Raw genomic sequence first — 22,263 nt, 5'->3', positions numbered from 1 at the left:
ACATGCATCTCCTTAACCTTGGTTAGGATGGGGTAAGCAATCTCCTGCTGTAGTTCTCCTCTACTGCCTAGTGTCTGGCTGCGTGGAATAGAGTGTCTAAGCGCCTGTCACGGACTGTTTTGCACACATGGGAGCAAAAAGGCAGGTTAGTGGGAGGTATGCAGACTTGGTGACATACTGAGTTACTGAACAAATGTTGTTTGCTTCGAGGCTGTAGAAGGGAACACATATGAGTGTTAATTCATGATGTTGATGTGAATGCTCTTCTCTTTACAGAAGCCTTGGGATGCCCTTAGCCATGTGGTTGTCATGTAACAACACATGGCCCTTTTTTATCTTCTTGATTACCACTACAGTTAATTTGCAGAGTTGGAGAATATTTTGCTTGAGTTTCAGACAGGTACTCCTTTCCTCACTTTTTCATTTAAATAGTTTCTGTCTGCCTCACTAAGGCCATTCCTGATAATGTAGTTCTCCTTGCTGTTGTGACTTTTCATCCCTTTGTGGAAGTTGCCACAATGAGACTTTTGTTCTGTCACTGGAGAATTTCTTATTGTCATAGTAACTAAATATGAATAATGCAGCTATTAGTATTCAGATACTTTCAGAAGGGTAACTGACACAATTGAAATAAAACTGATACTTTTCACCACAATTCGGGGGACCACGTATTTGGTAAGATGGTATTCATCTCATTGTCTGTCTGGAAAGGGAAAGGAGAGTTTGTTTTTTCAAAACTGAAATGAGTTGGTTGAGTCTTAGCCTGATCCACACCAGGTACTCCGCTAGGTGATCAAACCTAGAGTTTTTGCAGACAGAGGAGGAGATACGAGATCAGTGTCATCTAGGACAACGCTGAGTACCTACTGCTGCTGGAGAGCAGACAGTGTTGCAAACAAGGACCAGTGGAGAGCAGCATGAATGGCCCAAGCCAGCCCAAGGATATTGAGATGGTTGGTTGGCAAGGACAGAAGGGCGTTGGCGTGCTGGGCTGTATTTGCTTTGGGTCAGTCTTACTACCTTCTTAATTTGAGCTCAGATTTAGCTCTAAATTTGCTTAGATTTAAAAACAAAACCCAGAACTGCTCGGCTGATTTTTCATTTTAATACGGCTATCTTTGTTGCTCTTCTGAAAGTGAACAAAACAGGTGTGGTTAAAATTGAGGTGCTAGCTCACTTATTTGGGATTGTTCTTTTCATTGCAAGCTCAGGAAAAAAAAAGGTATGGTTGGAAACTGTTCTGAGCTGTCAGCTCAGATCAAGTATGGTCTGTGCAGCTCAGTGCAGCGTGCAGTGTTTACCGCAGACAAAAGAGAGGGAAGTATTGTTAATTCTTGCTGCACCATTTTCTGTGAAACCTGAAGAGAGCGCTGGGAGGATTTTGATTTTGTTTCTGTTTTTGTAAAAGACATTTCATGTTTCCCAGGGTGACGTTCGCCGCAAGCCAGATGTCGGCAGAACCCAGACCAGAACTCAGCCCTACTTTCCCCAACACCTTGTGGTGCACGTGGTGCACTAGGAGCCTGGCAGGAAAGTCTCGGTCATCCATCCTTATCCCATCCAATTTTGCCACCATTTCCCCTAAACAGTAACCCAGCAAATCCTGCCCCGCGCTGGTCTCGACTGCAGGCTTTTCAGTCAGCACTGATAATTAGACTTTGAGATAAGCCATCTGCTTGCTGGCCCCCGGTGGTCTGTGGGCTTGGCACCGAGCTGCGGAGGCCAGTGACAGGTCTGCTGCAGGAGAGGCCTGGCAGTGACACAGCAGCTGCTCGCCGAGATACCGAGCGCTCTTGCAATTGAGCACCTACGTGCTGGGGGTTTTAAAATGTCACTGGCCAGGAGGAGCAAACAGCGCTCCCATAAACAGTGTTTTCTGTCTCCCCGAAGCATCGGAGGGTAAAGGGAAGGGAACGGTCTGCACTAATGAAGGAAAGTTGGGGGGGGAGGGCAGAGAGGACTGAATTTGGTAATGAATTCATGACTTCATGATGCTTTTGAGCATTCGGGCAGGGAAGGGAAGGCATGTTTTGCCCAGGTTAATTCTGGCTGATTATAAATGGAGGAGGGCAGGGAAAAATCTGCCTCTTATATGTTGTTTGTTCTGTGGTTTTGGCAGTCTTGTCCCCGTCATACAGATCAGCAATACGTAAAGCTGTATTTGCAATGGGATAGATAGCTCAAATTAACACCTTATTAGAGGTTTAAAAGTACTGTGCGTCTATGTCAGGCTCTATACTGTGACTGAGAGACCTGCTTACCTGTAGAGTCACTTCCAGTTCTTCCTTTTGTTTCTCCGGTCGCCCTGTCATTTGGCTAGAAATCCCTTCCTCATTGCAGGCTCCTTGCTATGACTGACATTGGAGTGCAAAAGCTTCATCATCATCATCATCATCATTATTATTATTCATTATTATTAAATCTCCAATCTAGTCCAGTTCTTATTGGTGAACAAATAGGCTGTTTTTTCCCCCCTTTTTCCTCTTGTGCAGTGACCATCTTGTGCGAACAGAGAGGGATAAATGTTTGGGTTTTTTTCTTTCTGAAAGTGAGTAGAAGCTTAGGTCAAATCAGTCTCTTTCCACCTGGCTAGATTAGCAGCAGGATAGCTGCAATTTTTGTTTTATTAGGCAGGAAACTTCTTACTTATAAGGGTAATCCCATGAATTCCAGCTCTGTGGGTTGGCTGGCTTCAAGGACATCCCGGAGGGTGTAACGGCTTCGTTCTGGACCTAGGAAGAAATGGAAGTCTTTCTATTCCTTTAATGGACAGAAGCTTAAATCCTAATATTTAGAGGCTGATTCCATTTACTGTTCTAGTGCTGAGATGAAATTGTCAACAATTGCAAAGAGAGGACTAGGTGCCCACCTCTCCCTTCAAAAAAAAGAAAACAGAAGTGTTGGTATTTTAATTACTTGGGAGGTACTTCCAGTTCTGCAGTGATGGAAGCTGTGAAAACTCATGTGGTCAAAAGCAGATACAGCAGCGACTGCCGTGTGCGGGTGGGAGCAGTGTGGCGTGAGAAAGTGCCAATCCATCGATTTAATTACAGCTGGGTTCTGATATCCCAAGCAGCAGTTTGCCTTTCTGCCTTCCCTGCTGGATGAGATGGCACTGGTGGGAAGAGAGGAGAGGAACTCGGGAATAAGCAAAGGATAACAGGGCAAAGAAAAAAAATGAAGGACTATCAGTGGAAACGACATCAGATTAACAAACTTTAATTACATTTAATTTTAATCCTTAACATTTATCTAAAAGGTGATTGAGGGAAGGTTTATTAGGATTCTGTGTCCCTATAGCCCTTCTTTGAAAGAACACTGAACAAGATGATTGCTTGCGTCTCTAATTAGAAGTTTTTCCCCTCTTGATCACCTAAAGTCAAATTCATTTACTCTGCTTGAAACAAGGATTTAATTTGATTTTTTTTTTTTTGCATCAAAAGATGTCTCTCAAACTTGATACAGAACCACAGCCTGCTAATCAAGACGGAGCCCATTACCAGCCCAGTTTTATGAATATTCACATCAGAGGGCAGCACCAACCTCATTAGGAAGGGTGCTGCAATCATTATTAAACTGTTGGAGTCCATTATGATTCAGAGTGCTGTAATGATGACTGATACCCACTGAGGGCAGCTGAGAAGAATACCGGAGCGTAATGACCTCACTTCTTTTTCCATAAGCCTATAGGACTTTTCAAGGCTTTCAGCTTATGTAGTTTGTATTCTTTTCATCAAGTGCATGAAATCCCTGATTGTCTTGCACAAGTGGTGTGAAGAGAAACACAAGAGCAATTAGGGAACCTGGAGGTTATGTTTGGGTGATGTGGTAAGTCTGTAATACTATTAATTCTTTCAGATCTTAGGTCTCCATTAATGAGTTGTTTCTTGTCAGTTAGACTAAAAGCTCAAAATTTATAAGCTGGATCAAGCCCCTTCTGTTCCTTCCTTGCAAAGTGAAAAGACGATACTGCTGTTAAACCTGAGTTTGATCATTTGGGCAGCAGAACTGCTGTAGTTAGTCTTACGCTCTGTCAGCGTAAGACCTTTCTCCACTCTCCTTTTGCTTTCCTGCTCTGAGAATAAAATCCACTTGAGGTTAAACGTTACTACAAACAATTTGCTACCCCTGTCTTGCTTTCTTCAGATCCCTGCTTTATTCAGGGACAGTGAAAGGAGGTTAGCCTGAACTCTCCAACTTGCAATCCCAATACTGCCTTGGTTATGTTTACATAAATTAATTCTGTGCAAAATAGTGTAGTATTGGTGGATATATATATCTTTTTTTTTGGCATTTACAATAATCTGGAGGATGCATGTAGCTATTAGTATACTTTCTGAGCTCAGAAAGAGGTTTGTGATCTCAGCCTTCATGTAATGATGAAGTAACTATACCTAACCAAAAAAATTTATACAATTCCTGCAGTCTTCAGTAGCTGCCTACTGCTTTTTTGTGTTTTCAAGACATTTTATTATCTTCTTTTAATGATCCTCCTCTGTTCTCCTTGCATCCTAGAGATCATCTTTCAACCCAGAAAGAAGCTGTCTTTGGAGTCCTTTGGGATCTCTCTTTACTCAGCCCTGAAGGGTGCTACAAAAGTTGTGGAGGCTGCACGTGCCACCTCTGTTTCTCCTGCAGTTTGGGCCTGAAACCTGGCTGTCTCTTGTAGCACTGCAGTCTCAGTGCATCTGTTTTAATGTGGTTTTAATTGACATTTCTTGTTACAATGTTCTTTTTATAAACTTGCAAGAGACTGTTAATGCAACTGGTGAGGCTGATTGTAAATTATTCTGTGATAATGATGCTATAAAAAAGAGGCATTAAGGGAAACTAATTGTAAATTTCAAACAGGACAGCTATGTGCCACCAAAGAGCATCTCTTTCTTCGTTCTTCTTCTAGCTTGGCTTCCGCACTAACTTGTGTGAGATCTCTCTGACTTGAGAGCTCTCACTTCTTCAGCTACCATCTTGTGAAATGTGAGTGAACGTGTCCTAGTTGGTTGAAGCATATTTGTAATAGCTGTTCACAGCAAAAGTAACATCGGTCTTTGTAGGACAGAAGAGGAAGGAGCTTCAACCAACTACAATGTTAATTAAATCTAGCCAGGGGAGTGGAAATGTAAGGGGTCTTGTAATAAGCAGGGCAGAATCCGCCTTTGATTAATGATACTGCCAAGTGGATTAATTAGAAGATTAACTCAAATACTACCTAGAGGGGTCTGTGGAGAGTAATGTCTAACATTTCAACAAGAGAAACTGCAGTAGGCATCTTAACAAAGACTGGGACAGAACTCCTTTACCGTGATTTGGCAGAAATACCAAGTTGTGAAGCAGCCTGCCTCTGGCAGCAGAGAACATCTCCTAATTAGACTGTTTGCACAACACTTGTTGGCAGGAGAACATATCTTATTTAGGATCTTTGGGGATGCCCCTCAAGTAAACCTTTCCAAGATGAGTATTTAGACTAAGCCATTATGTTTTTGTTGTGTCCTGATTCACCCCAGTTTCCAGATTTTATTGCTGGTAGCATCTACCACTTATCCAGCAATGCTTGTGTTCAGCAAAGACGGTCTCTGTTCTGAGGTAAATGTGGACCTTGTGAGAGGCAGATTTTGGGCAAACCATCACTGGATGACAAAATGATTGTCACCACTTCCCATGTGAAACTTCATATTTTGCTGAATGATGCAAGGTCACCTTCTCAGGTTGATGTATTCCTTCATTATATGTGGCAATAAGCAAGAAGTGGAAAAACGGCCGTTCAGGCCTTCCATTTCTTTTAGAATTGTGGTTATAATTTACTTCTAAAACAAGTGTAGAAAGCTCATCAGAACCTGGTTTCAGAAACAACTATTTCGTTAAACAGGGAATTTCCCTTGCCCTGGATTACATTGCATGTGTCCTTTTAAACAGCTTTATTTCAAATAAGTCTATCTTAATTGATCCCCTGAGAGCCTCTGAGAGGTTCCCTGCTGCACCAGCTCTTGCTCATTAATGCGTTTTACTATTAATGAAGATATGTAAATACCAAGTTGTTTAGAAAAGGGCTTCACCTCCATTATTGCACAATAGGCCTGCCATTCCTGCAGATATTTGCTGATGTTAGTTAACAACAATGCCTCTTCCTAATGATCTTCTTGCCCTGCAAAATAACTTGTGATGCATTGCATTGAACTGAATGAGAAGCAATATTTCAGCTCTGGTAGCGATATCCAGTGCATCGAGGGAAAATAGAGTTTGCTGTTCCCTTAAGGCTTAAATTTTCAGGAGACGCTAAAGATGCTAGCTTCCCACCTGCATTGACTTTTGATAGTATTTGAGTACTTGACTCTTAGTTTCCTTTAAAAATCTCCACTTAGGTGGTTTGTGCAATCCTGAAATTGTTAAGAGAAATTTTGTCCTTATACGCCTCTGAAACTTGAATTACTGACTTTTTTTTGTCTCTCTGAGTACAGCTGCCGTTTATAGCAATTCATTTTGTTTGGCCATTGACAGACCCATGTAAACCCCTAGCCAGAAGAGTGAGGAAAGGTAGAGGAAATGTGCCCACCTTCTGAGAGACTATAATTGTATACAAGACAAATGATAGAAGAGTCTTTCAAAGCAGGTGGAATTAAAGCACTGACACAGTAAGTATGAAGACTGAAACAGTTCTGTTAACATCCCTTCAGTATCCGTCACAACTGGTCCTTCTTGCAGCTTGTCCGGTTTTCTCTTTGTTAGGCATCAGAGGATGACTAATATGCTGCTATTCAGAAAAATGGGGCTTTTATTGCCAGTTGTCATCTTATGCAGCAGTAATGCTATTTTTAAATTATAACATGCATTTTGCACATAAAATGGTGCTGATTTCACTGTATCTTTTTGATTATTTTCCACAGAAAGCACAGTAGCCTTATTCCTCCTCTGATAATTGGTTTTAAGTTATTGTTGCTCTACTGATACCTAACCTGATGTTTTCAGGAGTGCAAGACATCTGTTTTTCATATTGGTTTTAGTAGGATCTATGCTGTGCTTATGAGGAAGGGGTCACTTTAGGTGTCCAAATGTATATAGCTTGGAGTTCAGCTTTCGGCACCAAGCTTTGGCAGTTGTGGTTAAGATCTTCTGAAGCTTACAGCAAGAAGTTTGTCCTTACTTAAACAGGTGAATATTTAGCCAGGAACTTTCAAGGGGCTTGGTTATTTCCGAAAACTGCAGCAGCGATGGGAGTGCAACTCTGCCTGCTCCCTTCAACTGATCACAAGGATTATGTGCCTGTTGAAATTTGGGAACATGTGCCCCTGGAGCACTCAGAAAAACAATCCAGTGCATTGCCCATCTCTAATTTCCCTTACCAAACAAGTGAATCTTGGGATTTCACAAGCAAAAGGTGTTCAGAAAGTAGACCCTAGAAATGGGCCATGTTTCCCTTTGTTTCTCTCTATGAAGTGACGAGGCTCTTTCGGCTCATCTGTAAACCCAGTTGAGTAGAAGGAGGATGGTTTGTGGTATCCTCTCATGTTTATGGTCTATTCAAGTGATTTGTCAATGGACAATTACTTTTGGATAGGTATTGGCTTTTCAGTGTTGCTTTAGATTGAAACAGTGTTTTTTACATGCATAACTTCAATGTAAATGTTGGAAAATCTATTTCTGACATGTTCTTTTTCATAAACCCCTTAATACTCATGGTCTTTGGGGACAGGACACATTCCCCACATATAATTAGCCTGTCTCATTTCAGACTTCACAAGAAAATGAAGTGAGTACTGTTCCATCATATTGAAGTCGTCCTCTTGCTTCCAACCCACACTCCAATTTTGCATGTCAGCCTTCCTCTGTGAAGCTGAAGCTCGGTTCTCAGAGTAGAAAGGAAGTGCGTAATGAATCAAGAATAGGTTCATTTTATAATGTCTTATGTTTAAATGCACAGCTGGGTATGTTGTTTTAGTGCTTGCGCGTATATGTTAAGTGTTTGTGTTATGTGTTACAGCCTCCCCTCTGTTGAGTAGTGTCTGAGTCCTTTACCAGAGTGAAGATCTCTAAAGCATGGCGCAGAGGAGACTTCAGACAGCTGGAACTGAAGTAGATTCCTACCTGTTGAAAGGGGGAATGGCACACATTTTTGCCTAACCTGTTATATGGATCTTTACATGTGTGTATATGACATACATATGTGGTGTCAGTTCCTTTAGGATCTACAGTTACCTCAGTGTTCTCAGTTTAATAACCTGCTTTCAGTCACTTAATTTTGCTTACATTGTCAGCCTCGGCATTAAATTCTTGGGCTTCCTCTCTGCCAAAGGTAAATATTTCTGAGAAATCTCGGGGGGACTTCTCTGAGTACAAGAAGGGTGAATAAAATGTCTGAAGACAGTGGGTAGGGTTTTTCAGAGCTATGTAGTATCAGTAAGATTGCACGAGTAAGAAGCTGAAATTTATCATGGAAGTACTTCCATGACAAGAAGTGATTTTGCATCCCCCAATGAAGACTGGCTTGGTGCTTGCAATATGACTCCTTGAAGACCTTTTACCTGATTTATTGTATGACCTCTGCAAGAAAAGGTTTCCAGCTCTGAAAAAACATGCAACACAAATACTTTTGATTTGTAGTCTTTATAGTTCAGTAGAAAAAGGGCCCTCAACCTTGGCGTTACATATGGCGTTTTCTTGCTAGCACTTCTTTCTACGGTCTGAGCATGCAATGTGAAAAAAAGCCTGAGAATCCTGTTCTCCCCATATTTTTATGCTCAAAATTCAGGCAATAACAGCATTAGCGCTGCATACACAGCCTTGTTTCTTTTTCTTTATGTGAGTGCGTTTGTGCATACTATAATCTAAATGCCTTGTCGCACAGTGCCTCTCAGACACGTGTGCATTTTTGTACAAGCCTTAGCTCCCTTGGATAGTACCTTTTACACTCCTTTAATCTTGTCTATTTTCTGCTCCTCTCACTGTTGTTATGGTTTGGAATCTTTATAGATTTTTTTTTCCTATGACTCTGATCTTGGCATCAAATTCATTATATGCAGAAAGGGTGACACAGAGAGAGTAGTAATGAAGTGAATGTGATTCTTCAGAGGCACAAGCATTTGCCCAAGTGGTTACAACTGTGTAGGGTTGGGACTACAGACCATAAGCACGAGTTGCACACTTCTTTTTCAAATAATAACCTTGCCTGCATTAGGTAATTTCCAGAATTACAAGGGCTACAGAAAGGCACTGTTATTGGAAAAATAATGTTGCCAGAATACACACATTTACGTCTAATCCTGGAAAGTGCCAACATATCTGGAATTTCAATAAAACACCATTTTTATATGTTTAAGAACTGTTTTAGGGATGTCACAGGTTTTAAAATATAGCAGTTACAATTTCCCTTTGCTTCCAGGGCATGCACAGTTGGACTTAGAGTATTAAGGTGACCTGGTTTTATAGGCCATATGGAAAATAGTACCAATAAAATACCTCAGAACTCTTTAAAAGAGCCTAAGATAGAGCAGCATGGTGGATGGTATAAAAATTTTATTTCTGTTCTGTTTAAGATGACCATATAATTTGTTTGCCACCTATTTAAGTCTTTTCATCACACCACACTACCTTGTATTTGTTTGGTTCAAAACCTTTAGAAATTCCTGGCTTGAATGCAAGCACCGGATAGTAAAGAGAGATTATGGGTGATGAATGGATTGAGAGCAGCCCTGCAGAGAAAGACTTGGGGATATTGGTAGATGAAAAATTAAACATGAGCCAGCAACGTGTGCTTGCAGCCCAGAAAGCCAGTCATACCTTGGCTGGTGTAAAAGAAGTGTGGCCAGCAGGTCGAGGGACGTGATTCTCCACCTCTACTCTGCTCCCATGAGACCCCACCTGGAGTACTGCGTCCAGCTTTGGCATCTCCAGCACAAGAAAGGCACAGACCTGTTCGAACAGGTCCAGAGGAGGGCTGTGAAAATGATCAGAGGGATGGAACACCTCTCCTGTGAAGAAAGGCTGAGAGAGCTGGGGTTGTTCAGCCTGGAGAAGGCTCCAGGGAGACCTTATTGTGGCCTTTCAATATATTAAAGGGGGCTTATAAGAAAGGCGGAGAGAGACTTTTTACCAAGGCCTGTAATGACAGGACAAGGGGTAAAGGTTTTAAACTAAAAGAGAGTAGATTTAGATTAGATATAAGGACGAAATTCTTTACAATGAGGGTGGTGAGATACTGGAACAGGTTGCCCAGAGAGGTGGTAGATGCCCCATCCCTGGAAACATTCAAGGTCAGGTTGCACAGGGTCTTGAGCAGCCTGATCTAGTGAAAGATGTCCCTGCCCATGGCAAGAGGGGTAGACTAGATGATCTTTGAAGGTCCCTTCCAACCCAAACCATTCTGTGATTACACCCAGGGCTCCACCGTGCGATTAGTTAAATGTCTTCTGCATTCACCAAAGGTGGAGGAGTGGCAGCTGGCAGTTAGGACTCCTGTTTTTGGGAGCTGTGCTCTTTTAGCAGAAAATCTTTCAGAGACATTGCATCCTGGTAAGATACCTACCTTCAGGGATTGTCTCATGGATTATTCAGTTTAGTTACACAGAAGTAATGCTTGAGTTGGGATAATGCAAGCAATGGTGACACAGTGCCCTTTGGGAGTAGTGTGACATGACAGGAGAACAGCCAGCTGTTTGATAGGCATTTCTGACTGATGTGTACTGCAACAGCTAAAACTTCTCAGTCCCTTCAGCGAAGGGTAAGCCCTGATGATCAGCTCATGTGTTTTGTTTATGAGGAAGGGAACATCTGACAACAGTTCAAATTATGTTTAATATTGATGGTGAAGGAAAACACGACCTAAAATTCAACCAATTTGAAAAATAAAGCTATCATTTTCTCACGTGATTTTTCATTCCCGTCTTTAGCAGAGAATGTAGAGGAGGTGGAAGGTGGCAGGTTTTAGCTGACACGTTGGCATCATCTAATAGGCTCGGTTGCAGTGAGGGAAAAGTTGAGCTGACCGGGAACCTGTGTATTACTCTTTTGCATCAGTAAATGTGTGCAGACGTGCAGGTGGGAGGTTGTGGCTCTTTGTTAGCAAAGCTCCAACAGTCGGGTTTGCATCTCACAATTCAGGCACTAAACTAATTTCCAGTAGTGGTGGGATTTCAAATTAGAATATGAGCATGTGAAAGGGACAAGTCAATAGGCTTTTGCGTAATTGAATGGTTCGGCTTCACTTGTAGAGCACTTGGGCTGGGGCAGTCTGTCTAGCAGAGGTGCACCAGCAGAAGTGTCCTGTGTAAGGTTAGAAAAGGATGTGTGAGACTGCTAAGGACACATCTGGTTGTGTTCTCTTTAACTCAAGTGTTGTGTGGATGGTTTAGTCAGATGGAGAAGATGAATCCAAAGGGGCCGCTTACCTCAGTAAGACCAGTTATCTCAGGAGCAGAGGGTTCATGTGAAAAACTGATATTTACTGTGCATGTTATCCTGAAAAGAGAGAGATATAAAGGCAACTTTTCCTGCAAATCTTGAAGTCCTAGCATTTTAGTCTAATATAATGGATCAGATTAGCAAACACGGCTGCTCATACATTAACTAAAGTGAGCGGGTGTGAAGGGTGACAAATTGGATTAAAATGCAGAAATTTTTAAGTGTAACTGATAACCTTATTGGTACACGTGCCCTTGCACTTCATGCAGATAAGAGGGGAAGCCTAATTGTCATTCAGAGTGGGAATTTGCATGGGGAGAGAAAGGCTGGCGGCTGGTTTGGGATTTTTTTTAAAGGAATACACCAGAAGGATGCGCGTGTACCAAATGCATCTTTCCCAGACACCCCTCCATGCATCTGTTCCTAGTGGATTTTGTAGAAACCCAGTGTGCTACATCAAAGACAACTGGAGGGGTGTCTGGGAAAGATTGTCTACCTGGTAATGCTGGCTTTTTATGACGTTTAGCTACAGCAGAAAACAGATCACAGACCAGAGAGGAAACAGCCTAATGAGAGTATTCAGAGGTGTTGAAATAAAGATAATGTTGTCTAGGTGGTGACATAAAAGACAACTTTGTGTCTAGAATGGTAATGAGGATGCTCCCACATTTTAGGCTCCTGACAGACTTTGAAGTAAAGAGGGAAAGAAATACAGAGGAAAGGGAAGAGTCAGTGATGGCCAGAAGACAGGGTTGGAGAGATTGTAAAATGCTGGCAGAGCGAGCTACCAGCAAATGCTGGAAATGCACCCATCCCGTGCCTTGCCGTATATTGTAAAAAATAAATAAATGGTAAAGCCATGGTTTTACCATCTGCAAACTGGCTGATAGTTAGCCCCAAATGAGTGTAGTCTAAATAAAGATCTTAAAGAAACGGGCTACAGAAAGCCTTTTATCAACACCCCTGGCAGACCTTTCCCAGCGCTGTTGCAGTGGATCTGTAAGCACCATCACATGCACTGCAGTGTTTGTAGCTCTCTGCAGGCACTTCCACACTGGGTCCTGGTGCCTGCTGAGAATTTGGCCAGCAGCAGGGCACGTTTTGTCCTCCCATGAGATCCTGCCCATCTGACCTCTGCTGCCTTGAAGCTCCTGGGTGACTTAGGTTACCATCTTGCAGCGCTACACTTGCAGCCTTCCACGTCTCTCCCTTGCAGCCATCTTTTGAACATGCCTTTCTGTATGGTAAGTTTGTAAAACCTGTGGTTGATTCACAGCACACGGTTGCTTGGAAGCTGTGGTAAATCCCCTCTTTTGGTTAGCAGAATGAAACCTGATAGCTTGACCTAGAAATTCAAAGAAAAGAGGCAGAAGGAAAAGGAGAGTTAATGGATTAACTTCACAGGGTAGCTGAGATAAAGGCTCCATGTTTCATTCTGCTGCTGTTCCAACAAAGAGAGGGTTTTCTTTAAGTGTCTGCTTTAACCCATGTGGATGGATCTCTGCTAGTTGGTGACCCAGGAGAGCACAGAACTTTCATCTGTACCAAAGGAGTGCACAGGTCCTTTTTCTTCCCTTACGAACACATTTAAAACATACAATTCTGTTTTATTTAGTCAGAATAATGAAATGCAGAAGGTGAGAGGTTAGGAAGACAGAGGTAAACAACAGAGGGAAAATGTCTTCTGGTTAGCCTAATGGAGAATGCGCCTAGAAAAGATGTTGCACATGGCAGGGGCCACAAGGGGAGATGCCTCTGCACAGCAGAGAAAACTGATGCTGGATGAGCAGAAGGAGCAATTCAATGACCAAATCTTCCAGACACTTTTTTAAAATAAAATGTACAATTATTACTTGGATTCTGAAAGTACTTGAGGCTTCTGTGTATTTTGTGGGAGGCTTGTGGTTGGGTCAGTAGTGGTCTAATCTCCATAGTATTCTGAAGGATTCTTAAAAAAACCCAAAACAACAGTATTTATTTACTGCCTTGCAGGTGGCAAAGGTCTGCAAATTTCCTCCAGACAAGCCTGTTTCCTTTTAAGAAGATGCTGATCATTGACATTTAACATCTGTTCCCAATAGAGAGCACATAGTTCTCTGAGGGAACTTAGATTTGGGAAAGGAGCAGAGATCTAAAACTGTTTGTGCTCTACTGAGACATTCATATCTACTGATGTCTGAGAGATGGTTAAAGGGGTTGCCTGATAAATTATTCTCCTGTCTTGCTTGATTCTGTGGCTGAACGTTGGAAAGGTAGCATTTTGCCATTACATGAAGAATACAGGGACAAGAAGATGTCTGTCTCCTTGGTCTGCCTGTGTGATGGCTTTGCTGGCACCATCCATCTTGCAAAGCAGTATGCTTGTTTGTGACCTAAGAGATAAACCCTGTGTCACAGAGTGTACCCTGCTCCTGTCCAGCTGTAAAACGATCATTAAAAGAGCTCTGACCTTTCAGTTTCTTTCTTTATGTAGTTTCTGGTGTGATCTAACAACAGTAAAGTAACAGCCGTGGAGTCGGTAGTTCCCCAAATAATTTTCTTCCCTTTGGTGAGAAACGCTGCTCCCCTGCCAAGAAATTCTCAGCACAGTTTGTAATAGACTTTACATACAATTCTGTATGTCTTAAAAACTCAGCAGTTTCTCTTTGCTTGTGTTTTGACACATTCAGATCCATGGGATACATTTATTTTTAATTAATCTTTTTTTTTCTTTTACTTCCAGAATTTTAAAACTGTAATTTGATTCTTTTGTAACTTATAAACTTGGAAAATATTTTTTTTTTCTTTTGAGAACCTTTTTATTCTACCTGTATAATTTTAATCTTTTCAAGTCAAAGGGCAGTTCAGGTACCTGCTCTTTGCATTTAGACACTGTTTGAGGTGCAGATCAGCCATTTATCAGAGAAATGAGATGTGACACCCCAGCTGCTTGGCCCTGCAAGTAATACTGATTACCTAGACACTCAGATGTTTTAACTGCCTTGCCTCCCTTAGCAAGCATTTCAGTGAGGGTGTCCAGGATCATCTTCCACTTATGGTTTCTCTTCTGAACGAGGGAGGGAGTCTGGCTGTCATCCTAAAGTGGGTGTCCTTACATTTGTCAATGACCAATTAACAGAAGGTTTTTGAATTTCAATAATCTTCTATTTGCAGAAGTGCACATTAGGTAGAGAGCTACATTATCATCCAGACCAACTGGTCCACACAGCTAAGCAGGTTGCCTAGTAAGGGATGATCACAGGAGGAATCCAAAGGGGAGAAGTGCCACCTGAAACCAGGCGCAAACAAGTCGTACATTCAGAAATTGAGGTTTTAGCCTGACACATATATGGAGATGATCTTCAGTACTGTGGATGATTCTTTATCTGTACATTGGCAGATTTTCCAAATCATGACATAGCTTAAGCTGGGACTTTTAGTTTTTCTTGTGCCATGCCATGTTGCCCTACACTTGTCAAGCAGAATATAAAAACTCAGAATATTAGAGTACAGACATGGAGAAATTAAATAATACCTTTATAATCTTATCCCATGTCATAATACCCAGTGTCTGTATTGAACGCTTTGAGATAGACTTATGACTGTAGAATAAATTTTGCACTTCAGTTGCATGTTGATGCACACTTCTTGATCCTGAAGTAAGAGTGAAAGCTTGAGGCAAAAGATGTCAGTTTTGTAATAGTAATTAAAATATATATATACGCCTAAAAGAATTGCAGTTACCCATTCGAGACCTTCACTTGTGGTCTGTGGTAAGGACAGAGTCTTACCATGAAAAGAAATGAGATTCAGGAATGTCAGACCCCAGACATGGCTCGGAATGAAATCTATTTGTAGCCTTTGCACCCGAATTCTGAGGTTGCCACAATAATGAGATGATGCAATTGCAAATCTTACATATATATTAAAAAATAAGAATGCATATCATTTATGTTTTTGTTCTTAATGACCACACACTCAAGCTGTTATTTTTACTTACACTCCAGATGAGATTCTCCTCTCATCATGTAACTCTGGGACCTTAAGCTTTCTACATAATGCTAATGTTGCAAGCTTTGTGACAAAATCCAAAATATTGGCAATGTTATGGATAAAAGATTAAGTTGCTTCAAATTATAAATATAATGAATTTGCAAGACCTGTGGTGGCTTTCAACTCATCTTTTGTTGTTCTGTTTTTTTTAAGGAGGTGTATGAAAATGAACTGGGAGCAAGCAGCATGTAGAATGGCACAGGAGGGAGTTTTTCATTACTGTTGTATTTATCATTTAGCACAACCCTGAGCTCTGTCAGACTTAAATGGCAAGCTCATTGTTAATTTCAAAGTTCAAAGTGTTCTTTAATCTTTCCCTTATTTTGCTCACTCATAAATAGCGTTATGGTTTTCAGCACCCGATTCCAGGGTTCTCACCAGTATTATCAGATTGTCATTGATAGATGGGAAAATGCATCTTGCTAAAGGAGCCATGATTCAAGAGGTCAGAGCATTGTCTGTCTCTGGAAACAAGGCCCATAAAATACTGCTTAACAAAGGGGTCTGTTTGCAATGTGGAGCCTCAACGTATATCTGGTAAGTGCCTGGACATCAGAGATGAACAAAAAAAATGAAAACAAAGAAAATAAATACCCCGCACTACTAAACGCTTGCCAGTACACCGAGGAGAAGAAAGGAGAAAATCCATAAAAGGAGCCACTTTTTAGTAAGGAGTTTTCTTAACAAGGATTATTTCTTACTTTTTGAAACGTGCTCATGGTGTTTTCACTTTCTAGCTAAATGGAAAGAGGAACGTTTTGTGAGAGGCTCTTGCATTCATCGCTCCTTCCCCTACAGCTTTCATGCTAATAAGCTGCACAGATCCCAGAGGCAGTTTTCTATGTGGCTGTGGCAGGTCTGTTAGTAGATTAAATGGTCAAGGTGGATTTATAAAGGGATTTAGTATGTTCGAGCTTGTGAGAGATTTTGAGTTTAAAACCCAGGAAGGTTGATTATTCCCAGAAGAGACAAAGGTTTGGCAAAAATGAGGGAAATTTCCCTTTCTAAACCACCGGTCTTGATCCCTCAAAATCTAATATAGGTGAAAGAGAAAGGTAATAATGACCTTTTCAGTCCTGAAAATGCAATCAGGTTGGCTGGCTTTGGTGATAATTCAGCAATTCTGTCTAGGAAGTGGGTCTAGGGCCTCGACTCCACATAGACCGATGAATGTTTGGCTGGATTCCAGTCTAAATTGTATTCAGACTGGTAAACTAGAAATGAAAATTTCCATTGCTAATATGCTGAGCTGGCCAGCTCCCTTTATCATATTATTTAATGGTGCGCTGCCCTATTGACCAAGTCCATGTCAAACTTGAATGAATGCTCACAAAAGATGCTACGTCACGCTCTTCTTAGAAGCCACTGGAGTTTCGTGATGCCTGTCTGTCTTTCAACTGATATTCTTACTCTTCCACACAGACATTCACAAGTGCATAATCTCTTTCTCATTGTACTAAAAAATTCTTGAAGTAGTTTTAACAATTTTCTGCTTCATGTTGTCTGTATTAGACATGTATTTTCTATATGGGGACCATAGGACTGAAACTCCGTAGGATCAGTATAGGTTACTATTGTTGGAGCTATTTCAGAAAGCATTTTTTGTGAACTTTGGTTTATTTTTTGTTAATACACAATACCAAAAGGCAAAGGTAGCTTCTCAGCAATAAATAATTCTGCTAACTTTTAAGGGCCCAGGGAAGATAATACTGAGTACAGTCATTGTGCCGCTCTGGCTGATGCTGTACAGGCCGCAGTGGTGGTTCGGTTCCCAGCTACCCATCACCATGCCTCCTGAAGGCAGGAGAACCGATTAAACACACGTATTCTGGACTTGCCACCATTGGGGCAGAATGTCAGCCTCAGAAGACCAGTGATCAAATAACTGATTTAATTCAGTACTAGGAATGCTTCAAAGGTTGCCTGTCCTGCCTTTGTATGAGCAGCCACAATCAGCAGCATAATACCTTGTTTAAAAAAGGCAATGATAGAAAAGTGAGATTCCCCGGACGATGCATCTGTAGCAGGGTCACACATACTGGAAGGCACAGTGGGGCTGAAGAGATCTTCTCAACTTTCTGAAAGATGCAACGGCATTAGTTTAGTCTGTTATGTATGATGTACCACTCTATGTGAGCAGATGCAGGCAGAGCCACTGCTGAAAATAATCGCTGATAAAACGCTCATCATTTTTTCATGTGTCAAAATTTTATTTGCAAATGGCCTTAATTTCCCTTGTCTGTGTGACCTGGCCTATATTCCAAAGTCTCAGCTCGTAGGGCCATTTAAGGCCACTTTCTTCAGAGCCTTTCTGTTTTAGAAGCCCCAGGAGATGGAAGAGTTCCTGTAGCCATGTATCTTTCTGCAGTGTCCACAGCTGTTCAGCTCACGTGTATCCCAGCTCCCTCACCTGCATGGGGCAGCGCAGGGGGAACGCAGTGGGAACCAAGGGGAAAGAAAGGGGGCAAGCAAACAGGTTCCGGCGGGAAACTGCGCAAGAAGACACGGTACTTTCAATGGAGCAAAACAACACTTTCCACAAAGAATTGCTAAATTAGGTGGTCTTTTTATTAAGTGTTTGACAGTTGAAGAGCCTCTGGGGCCACACGGAGTTCTCAGGAATACTGTTTGGGCTCTGCAGAAGGTCGGACGTGGGACAGTTAGACTGGCTTGCTGCCTTTAGGCTGTCTTCATGTTGATAAGTCCTATGTATTTTTTTCCTAATCCTGAGATTCTGAAGGAGATCATTCATCTCATTTCCGTGTATAGCTGGCTTCTACTTTGATTAATTGTACTTTGAGGAGGGGGCTGAACCGTTCCCCTCCGGAGGCCCCTTCCAACCTGGGCGATTCTCTGGTTCTGTGGTGCCATGTTGCAGGCTGCCCGTTCGGCTCCAGCCTTGCCTCGCTGTGCAGTCGGCAACTTTGCCCGCAGCATTAACTTGCTTGTGCTGTCTGGGGGCACCAGCTGGAGTCATTTGGAAACACTGTCTTTATGAAACAAGGCACAAAGTGTTTTGTTTCTTAGCATGAATTTAGTTTTCAGGGCAGTGGCCATTTCCAAAATGATGTCAATTTGTCTTTCATGCAAAAGTTCTCTTTCGCCTGAGAATTCATATGATGATTATTTCTGGGTTTGGAAGTTAAAATTGTAACAGTTCTTCAGGCCAACACTAGCTTTGCTCTTGCATAAATTTTGTGGTGCTGTTTGTTTGTTTGTTTGAAAGAAAATTTCTGAAATTCTCAGGCTTCCATGTTGTGATGAAATATAATTGTTCTCAAAAGCACAGATTATAACGTGGAAAAGAAGCCAATTCCTGAGAATGCTTTTGGTTGAAAGTCAATTCATACACCGCGTGTAATCTTGTCTTGATTTACATAAGGTCGCTGTTCTGTCAGGAGATGCTGCAGTACCTTGTCACAAACTCAGGAGCTGATTTAGTTTATATGAAATGGAGCAGGTTTTATTTGTTGTTGTTGCTGGGTTTGGGGCTTTTCATTTTTCTTTGTGGCTTTGTTTGTTTTAAGTAAGCACATCATACAGACGGCAAACTAGGTTTACAGTGTTTTCTTATTAAGGACAGCTATACTGCTGTCTGTTCTCGGCTGTTATGTTAAATACACTGACAAATGTTAAGCAGATTCCCTGTTTTCAGGAGGTGAAGCTCAGCTGTGGGCTGTACTAGCACCGCCCCGGTTAGGTCTACCGTGTAGGTGCGTAATTATATGTATACAGTTATGTATGTGTGTAGCTTTTTGTATCCAGAACGGTTCTCATATGAGGAAAGATTTGCTGATGCAACTGCTTTCAGAAGGAGCCCAAAGAATTTCTGCTTTCTGCGATAAAGCAATTCCTAAACTTCAGTGAGTATTTTAGCTGTGATTTGACTCCGGTAAGATAATGTCTCCGGTCAGCTTTGCCTCTGACAGAAGTCATTTCTGCCCCCAGCTATTCATTCCCTTGCTCATCTCTTCTGTCAGTGTAAACATTTGTGCAGCTTTATGGTAAATCAGATTGGGGAGCTGACATGGTTTTTTTAGCCGGGGCAGCCCAAAAGTGATAAGAAGGGGCTGGGGTAGGGAGGGCAGGACTGCTTTCAGCAGCAATGTCAGCTTATGGCAGCTTTACCCGTGAGTGATACTGCAGCCAGAGGCTCTGGGAATTTTCGGAAAGGAAGCATCAGTCATTTCCTGAAATCGAGTTTCGCAAACCAGTATAGGCTCGATGTGGTGCGTGTTGGATAAGAAAACTTATCCAAATTCAAGGAACCAGTTTCCACTTGATAATACCCTGGATGGATTAAGTGCATGTTGACCTTTTAAATTGTCCTGTGCGCATTTTCCTTTGGTGTGTGGGTGCGCCTGCTTCAACACCAAGAGATTATAAACTTAGCTTGTTTTCAGGCTCCTTAGTTCTGCTCTGAATCGTGTCATCCACGGGCATGACATGGCTGTGATTCAGTCGCTGGATGAAGAACATGGAGCCATTTGCTCAGGGAGAGTCTCCAGATTCACTAGTCAGCTGTCAGGTAACCAGTCTGGGAGGAACTATGTCCTGGCAATTGCTTGTTATGAGGATAATGATTATGTTCAAGAGGATAAAATGTACATAAAATGACACAGAGAGAACTCTTTCCGCTTTACTTGTAAAGATGTTGGATTGCAGCTGGAAGTAAGCGATAAGGAACATAGCAGAGCTGGAAATGAGCAGTGACCATCTTGCCTCCTTTCAAGTGCGTTGTGCCCTCTTGGGACATCAGGGAGCTTTCTGGTTTGTAAAGGCCAGTAAATGGCTGATTAGTGAACAGAAAGGAGCTATAAATCCTTCCAAAAACATACTTTGCATTTTTATTAAGTAAAAAGTCCCCTTGAATGATGTATGATCAAATGTTTTTGTGTTTCCTCTCAACTAAGCTAATTGATACGAGTCACTGTACAGAAAAGCTTCTCTCCTGCATTTCATTGCTTCATCTTAGTCTATATTAGCTAGAAAACAGATCCTTCTTATAGACTGGCAGTGACCTTCAGGGCCAATAAATGAGATAAGTTTTTAAGCAGAAATAAGTGTGTCATTTCATTGTCCTCTGCCCTTTTTCCGCAGCAAATCTACATGCCCTCTGATGCTGCCCACCAATATAGCATGGAACATTTGCTTGTTCAGTGCTTTTGAACTGAGGAAAGCCTTAGAAAGCCTGATTAACTTCATTCAGTGTGAGCTGTCAATACAGTCATGAACATGGTCACCAAAACCAGTGAGTATAGCAGAAATAAGTAGCAGCCATAGATGTCCACCAGTGCCTTCACAACCGCTCTTCATGCTATCAACTTAGTTTGAGGTGAGGAAATAAACTGGACTGGAAGTCCAGTGCTACCAGGGAAACCTGAAGTAAAATCCATGGAGAAGTGACCCTGACTGTCTCTGGCACTGTGCTGACCTGCCCTTACTCTTTTTCACTGTGAATGATTTTGAAAACCTTCCCCATTTTCAAGGGAAATAACGTAACCAGATAGAGAGCAGTCAGTCTGGATCCAGGTTTTTCTTATATGGTTGCTTTAACAAAATGTATATCTTCATTAATCAAATTACAAATTTAATTAATTTTATTGAATGACGTTAGTTGGAATGAAGACAGTCTCGTGGAGGAAATACATGGAACTAATGAACCTGATTTTTTTAAGCATCTGGAGTTGAGGTAATCTTTAGTTTCAGTGCAGAGAACAAAAGTAATTGAGTTCAATTAATTCTCTGTTTTCTACACTGTACCTTTAAAATTCTTAGCAGCTGGTAAAAGAGAAGAATACTTCGTTGCCTTATCTTTCCTTTTGCTTTCTCTGCTTTAGCTGAATTTGGGAGGGTGAGGGTTGCTCCAGTGGCAAGTGATTAGCTTGTTCCTGTGCTTTTTTTTAAATCATTACTTGCCTGTCATTTTCAATCCTCTTCCCTAACTCTTTTCTATGTAACATCTCATGTGCGTTTCTTCTATCATCTGGGCATCCTCTGCCTCTCCTCTTCTTTGCTTACCAATTCCTTTGCTTTTCTTTCAAGTGTGCTTATTATTAGCCTGTGCTGAGTGGAGTCATAAGTACGTGTGTTGCTTAGTTTTCCATGGCTTAGAGAGACTTGGCTAGCACCTTATTAAATAGTCTATACTATTCCTTGCACACAGATTACGTGCTAACTTTTATAAGGGTCTCTATGCTCAACTGGTACAATCATCATCACCAGACTGAAGGAATCTGCTTTGTAACGTCAGCATAGTTCCTTACTTTGCTTTGTATTAACTGAGTAGTTGTATCTCCTTTCTGTGGATTTGCTGACTGACATGCTACAAAATGTCTCTCCTGTCTCTGATTTTTTTTCTTCTCCTAGCTGGGTGTGTTGCGATACAGAAAAGATTCAGTGTGCAACAGGGTTATGTTGGTGCTTGGATGCTATAATTACCTGCGTAAAACTGAGCTGCTCTTTAAACTGAATCACTGCACTCAAATGTCAGTTTTTGCTGTGCCAAAAAGCTGTGTATCTGGGCCTGCTTTTTTTCCCCCCCCCTCTTTTTCAATCCGTGGCACAATGGGTAGGACAGCATATTTGCTGTACTTTCTCAACACACAAGTATGCACAACCAACTCCCTGAGACAAGATGATAGGTCCTACGTTGCTTTGAAGCAATCCTGATTTTCAGTTTCAGTTCAGTATACACGACTTTAACTTAAGTTTTAGTGTACTGAAAAGCAGCGGGGCTGTAAATGTAATAACAAACACTGTTCTGTTCTCCCACCAACTCTGCTCTTCCCCAAAAGACAGGAGAAGAGAATGGAGACAAGGGAAGGGAAGCCATAGACC

General features: G+C 41.6%; 1 protein-coding gene across 2 annotated transcripts in view; it reads left to right on the top strand.

Moving 5' to 3' along the window:
* Positions 1-22,263, top strand: part of LOC104020365 (uncharacterized) — a 218,401-nt gene that overhangs the window by 99,754 nt on the left and 96,384 nt on the right. The gene's annotated exons all lie outside the window — the stretch shown is intronic.

Source organism: Nipponia nippon, unplaced genomic scaffold (assembly GCF_047370975.1).
Source record: "Nipponia nippon isolate SJK-2023a ecotype South Korea unplaced genomic scaffold, ASM4737097v1 scaffold_10, whole genome shotgun sequence".
Lineage (NCBI taxonomy): Eukaryota > Metazoa > Chordata > Aves > Pelecaniformes > Threskiornithidae > Nipponia > Nipponia nippon.
The sequence above is the reverse complement of the archived record's forward strand: the minus strand, read 5'-3'. Positions and strand labels throughout refer to the sequence as shown.